The sequence below is a fragment of the Pipra filicauda genome, unplaced genomic scaffold, assembly GCF_003945595.2.
Source record: "Pipra filicauda isolate LSUMZ 115617 unplaced genomic scaffold, ASM394559v2 scaffold66_size7647185_pilon, whole genome shotgun sequence".
NCBI lineage: Eukaryota > Metazoa > Chordata > Aves > Passeriformes > Pipridae > Pipra > Pipra filicauda.
Window position 1 is genome coordinate 4,629,226 of NW_024104831.1, and position 6,920 is coordinate 4,636,145.

Below are 6,920 nucleotides of genomic sequence, written 5' to 3' on the forward strand. Positions count from 1 at the left end.
TTCCTACAGAAAGAAGCTTACTTCTAGAAGGAAAAAAAACCCAAAACAATCCACCCCAAAATATAAATATTTTACACCAAGTGAAAATCAAATATACGGTAAAGTAGCTTCTCAGACTCTGAATTATCTGCATCAGGTTGAAGTGGAGCTACGTTAATTCAAATATGTTCCTTGTACATGAGAATCCTTGTCTTCAGAGACTCGAAATATCATAAGCATCAATTTGATTATATATATAAGAGGGCATATATACACACACTAGAGTACGCATACACTACACTAGAGTTAGTATAAAATCTTCAAATAGAAAAGATTCATAAGATGTACCTGTGTTTAGTCTCCCTGCTTCTTTCCCTTCTTCACAGTAATCCCTCTTTCTCTTCTTGTGGTGTCTTTCTTAATAATCTGGAGATTAATATCATAATAAGACCTGGATTTCAAACTAATTCCTTATCTCCACTCATTCTAAAAATAAATAGAGAAAAAAATAGGTAGGCTTAAATGACAAGGTTTTTGCCCTGTTGAAACTGAAAATGTTTCACAGAAGCAGCTTGACAGAAACACCTGGTCTTCTTGTCAATGTAGGTTTCTTTTTTTCTGTTTTTTTAGTGTAACTCATTCCAAGGGAGATGAAATAGTGATGCCTTTTCAAGCTGGTACAGAGGTAATTGGAAGAGAATGTAATCACTCTCAGGAGGGAAGAAATATAGAGGAAGCAGAAGGGAACTACCTCTGTAACAGGAGGAAAGATGTAGCTTCTTGATAGTAGGATCATCCTGAAAAGTAGCCAGGCAACTGAAGTGCAAAGTATAAGCAGGTTATTAGTGAAAGATCTCTCTTAACAACGTTTTTATGCATCACCTTGGGCACAACATTTATTTGTAATATGGGGCTAATGCATTTGATGATAGAAGAACACACATATTTCAGCAGATGTACATTGCTGTGTAAAGCAAAATGGAATATGAAGCAACTGGGACAAGAGAGACATCTGAACTCATGTGTACTGTAGTCTGAGTGTATAAACAGACCAAAGTCATGTCTTCACTGCAGACAGCTGTATAGTATAGGGAGAACACTCGTTTAAAGCTTCCCATGCCAAGGTCTGCAGTGTCATTATATACTGAGAGACTTTTTGAAGTATTAATTCTGTCTGTGTTGTCACAGATAATATTCATAACAATTGACTGCAGTATAGAAACTCTATTTTACAGCAAAAAGTATCATGCACATTGGCTTTGTTGTGAGTATTCTGGTTTCATTTATCTTCCTATGTCTTTAAATATATGATTAATTTTTATTCCTATCTCTTATTGTAGTGTTATGGTTGCCCTTCTATTCCCACAGTTATACATTTTAGCTGGCAACTTTAGAGGGTGTTTGACAAGGTATCAGGATGTCAGGAGTTAGCAGTGATGTTCCTGATGGAAATCACTAAAGCATTTCAATCTGCAGTGAAAGGACTTAAACTCTGCTCCCTGACTGGAATTTGGGATCTGGAGAACTTTCTTGCTCTAACTTCTAACTTAGACCTGGGGGTACTAATTGACAGGAAGTGATCCTTCCCCTGTACTCTGCATTGGTGAGGCCACACCTTGAGTATTGTGTTCAGTTCTGGGCCCCTCAGTTCAGAAAGGATATTGAGGTGCTGGAGCGGGTCCAGAGAAGAGCAACACGGCTGGTGAAGGGACTGGAGCATAAGTCCTATGGGGAGAGGCTGAGGGAGCTGGGGTTGTTTAGCCTGGAGAAGAGGAGGCTCAGAGGTGACCTCATCACCATCTATAACTCCCTGAAGGGAAGTTCTAGCCAGGTGGGGGTTGGTCTCTTCTCTCAGGCACTCAGCAATAGGACAAGGGGGCACGGGCTTAAGCTCCGCCAGGGGAAATTTAAGTTGGATATCAGGAGAAAATTCTTTACAGAGAGAGTAATCAGGCATTGGCATGGGCTGCCCAGAGAGGTGGTGGATTCACCATCCCTGGAGATTTTTAAACGCAGATTGGACGTGGCACTGAGTGCCATGATCTAGTAAATGGACTGGATTTGGACCAAGGGTTGGACTCGATGATCTCGGAGGTCTTTTCCAACCCAATCGATTCTATGATTCTATGATTCATTGAATGTTTTGGGTGGCAGTTTCTCTTCTCTACTTCAGGAGGTTATTACTTCAGGAAATAGAAAATGGAAGAGTAATAACTGAATAGGACACTATAATTTTGTTCCTGTTAAAGTAAGAATGCTGTGGTTTTGATCATGGTTTAAGGGGTGCCAAAATCCCAAATTTACCTGTGTGGAGAAATGCTTTGACAAAGGCTGAAAACAACAATTTGTAATTCATTTTTTATATGATTTTATGATTTATCTGTGATCATTGGTGAGACCTATTGATCCTTCAGCAAATAAGTCTTCAATGTGTGTCATGACTCAGCCCTGCTGGCTGCAGGGTTTTGTTTTGATGTGCACATCTTGGGTAGCACCAGGCCCCTCTAGTCCAGACTGTTTATTCTGGAATCATGATGCCTCCCTCATTCTTATTACTACAGTTGGTTGTTGGAACATGTGGTGAAACACAATGAAGAATTGTTCTTTAGTATGCTGGAATCTTAGATGACTCCATGTTGTCATATATGTACTTATAGCATATATGTACTTATAGAGCCTACCAGGAGTCCTCTGGATTATAAAGATAAAAATGGGAAGACAACTGTAATTAAAAATACAAGCAAAAAATCAAAGGTAAAAGCAAAGATATTTGAAAATTAGTAATTCTGGATTGTTTATGTAAATCCCTTTGCATTTTGTTGTTGTTGTTGTTACATAATTGTTAATGCACAAGCACAATCATAATGGTCCCTATGAACCTGAACTATTTGCAGGGATCTCTTGTTTCCATAAAGGGAACTGAGGGTAATTATCAGTGAAGAGCAAGGGGAAAAGTTAATTAAGCCAAAATCTGGAGGAACAGAAATGTGTGTTTACATAATTTTGTCTTTATAGATTTGTTTTCCAAAGACGTAAGGAGTTTGTTTGCATTAATAAAAATGTCCTGTTTCTGATTCCAGACATTCAGCTTTGATGGTCTAGTTTATTCAAAATTCAAAACTCATTAAGATGGAATTATCAATATCTGAATATGTTTTTGTCCTCTACACCTGTCAATTTTTTCCGTTTTTAACTTTCAGACTTTGACATGCTAAATCTAAGATAATATTAAATTTTTAAATAAATATATTTTAATAAGAATATATTAGATCAACATTCATATTAATAAAAGTGAAAAAAGTGAAGGCACTGAACTACAACCAACCCATAGAAAATTTTTACAGTTCTGCTTTTAGATAACATCCTCTAATACAAGGGTTTTTTACTGTAAATATTAACTTGTTAAGACTTAATTAAAAAAAATCCTGTAAAGTATGTTGCAGTGCTATGGTTTGGGTCTTTTGAAGACAGAAAAAAAATTCTATAAAAAAAAATAAAGGGATAAAGAAATTAACCTGGGACCATCTACCTTCTTGCCTCCATTTTCTCTGTCATTGCCTGATATACACAGCGTCTCAGCTGGTGTACTGCACTTCATAAATGTATAACTGTTCTTTCTTTTTATTCCTTTTTCTAAAAAAAACATAGTACATTGTTTTGTTTAGAATATGAGCTTGAATTCAACGACAGTGTATGAATCACATATGATATACAATATCTGTGTATCGCACCCATTGGAAGTACAGTATTAAAAGCTTGTCACAAAAGCAACATATATGCAAAATAATAAAGTAATATACACATTGCTCCTGATGTTGGTAAGGGACATAAAGGTTAGAACAGGCTTTTCTTTTTCATAAACTTTTAGTTTAGTGATAAAATTCTTAGAACATAATCACAGTCATATATTTAACTAAATTAGCAAGCAAGATTGGTAATTAGTTAGCTACCAGGCATTAACATATATGATAGCAGTTATGAATAAAGAAAGTCTTGGATTTTCCTGAACTGAAGTAAATAGAAAGCTACCCAAATAAATCCAGTCATCTGAAGTCAACTAAGGACACAAAAGCTATTCGATTAAGGCAGTTGCTGTTTGGTAATCATATGACTGTAGTTATCCAAATCTTACATATGTGATGTTAAATAAACTTCTGTCTAAACAGATGGGCTGTTGTCTGATCTGTCTTGAAAGCATCTAAACTTCTAATTAAGGGCAGTGATATTAACACAAGGAAGGTATGCTCTTTTAATTGGCAGAGTGCACATTTCCAAATAGACAAAGAATATTACCGAGGATAATTAGAGGGAACTATGAGTTTAGTAACTTCACCTGACTGAAGAGCCAGTGGAAGATTTTTTTTTGGAAATGGATCCTGTGTTTATTATTATTAGTGTTTATTGCAATGATTGAAATTTTCGTTCCTTTGTAAATACTGCAGTAAAAACAAATAGGACACACCTTTACTGAAAGATTAAGGAAAACTGAAAGACCTCCAGTAATATTTAATCACATTATTCTTCTAATAATTTGGTTTTGAATTAAGATGGAACATCTCCAAGGTGTTGGAGCTGGAGTGTTTTTAATTTTTATTGATTGAAACAGTACAGTTCGGAAGGATTAATTCATTCCTTCAAATATAATTGAACACCACTTCTTCAAAGTACCACTGGTGTGGATGAATGAGGCAAAATTAAAGGAAGACTTGTAGGGAATGTCTTTCACACGATCTCTTAAAATATCCCTGGTTTTTAGTAATTTAGATTTTTATTAATAAATATCAGTGATTCAGTCAAAAGGTCTTCTTGTGCATAGTATCGTCAGAGTAGATGAGACAGTCACCATCATATCCACTTCTTCTTGCAACTTCTTTCTATGAAGATACTTTTTTCTTTGTTAAGTTTCACACTTAATTTGAAAAAATATCTCTCAGCCATGTTCATATGGCAATACAAATGTACATTAACTTACAGAACAAAGAAGCAAGTGAAAACAGTAGTGAAGGGCTTTTTTGGCTAGTGGCTTACAATACAGTGAAATGAAAAACATACCTAGAATTGATGATTGCCTTATGTTCTAATACAGCTAAGAGCCCTATTGAACAGTCAGCTGTACTAAACTCACTGAAAGCCTGAACTAAAAGTGCTGTGGTTTCATTCTTTAGATGCTGCTGATGTTCAGATTCATATTTCCTTACTTACATTTTTGGATGATGCTTTTTTTATTTTCAAGAGAAAATATCTTTCTTCTGAAGCACTGTTTCTACTTAGTGTCATTGCTAGATGTTTTATACGTTGATAAACCAATCAGAAATATAGGTGCTCTGCTGAAATTCAAAGACAACATGCACATCTCTAATGATAAAAATGGAAGTGTCTAGTTGAGCTACTATAACAGGTAGACACCTTCCTTTCAACTTTTGGTGCAAAATAAATTATATTTTAATTGTACTTGCTGCTAGTACAAGGGAACTTCAAGATTAATTATTATAAAATATTGTTAGACCTCTTATGTGCTCCTGTTAGGTTGTACATCATACAAAATTCTCTGACCTTTGTAATTTTTCATTTGTTTCCATATCTAATTAAGGTTTTCAGGACACTAAGCTAGAAATAGTGTTTAAAATCAGTCGTATATGTTAATTATTTGAAGACTTGGTTGAAGAAACAGAGGAAATGAACTGAATATGAAATACATAACAACAGTATATATATTGCTGTCACTGTAAGTGAATGTCTTTGGCCTAGAGGCCAAGATTAATTAAGAAAAGCAAAGAAATGTTTAAACTCAAGAAGTGTTGCTAGTAAGGGGAACCTTTTCTTCTTGTGAAAAGTTTTCTGATAATGAAAATATTTAGTTTTCATTGAGACTGTGCTTCAGAACTTTTCCAGACTTTCTATTTGAAAACCAGTAGCTTGGTAACTGTTATGTTATATTATTTCTACAAGAATTTGTAGTTTGCATTTCATAGCATCTCAAAATAAGTGAGACTGGAAGGGACCTCTAGTTCAAACCTGCTGATAAGAGAAGGGTTAGCCAGAGCTGTGCCCAGTTGTGTTTTGAATATATGAAAATATAGATACTTCACCAACTCTCTGAGCAAGCTATTCCAATGGTTTGGGAAGAAAGGTCCATCTTTCATTGAAAAAAGTTTCAGGCATATCAATCTGTGTTAAAAATAAATACTGTTATGTCAGGTTTACAAATGTACGAAAAGAGGTTCAAGGTCTTGACCTCAAGAAGGAAAATCTACATTAGAGCCAAAAAGCATTCTCTACTGCATTGTTATTATCAATGTCATCCTTTGTTAAGCCTCTCTGACGTGGATGATTCCTCCAAAAAAAACTACATCAAAAAAATTAAATTATAACAGATATAAACAATACAATAACCTGTCAAGATTCTGTTCAAAGGCCTTCTGTACTGAAACCCTTATAAAATCAGATATAAAATGGAATAATTCCACGTTCCTCATACTACCTGGTGGACAGCAGTATTTGAAGATAGTAATTCAAAGGAGATGCAAACAAACTCAAAGTTCAAAGAAAATTCGTGGTCTTAAGGGTTCTATGTGGGCGAAATCCATATCCAACATGTTCTGTCCTTGACATAAGGAGAAAAGGAGACTTGGGGGAAACCTTATCACTCTCTACAACTACATGAAGATAGGTTGTAACGAGATAGGGATCAGTCTCTTCTCACAAGAAACAAGTCACAGGACAAGAGGAAATGGCCTCAAGTTGTGCCAGAGGGGGTTAAGATTGAATATTAAGAAAAATTTCTTCATGGAAATAGTTTTCTAGCATTGAAACAGGCTGTCAGAGATGTGATTGAGTCACCATCTCGAAGGTATTTAAAAGGCATGTAGATGTGGCACTTAAGGACATGGTTTAGGGATGGACTTATCATATTATGTTAGTGGTTGGACTTGATTATATTA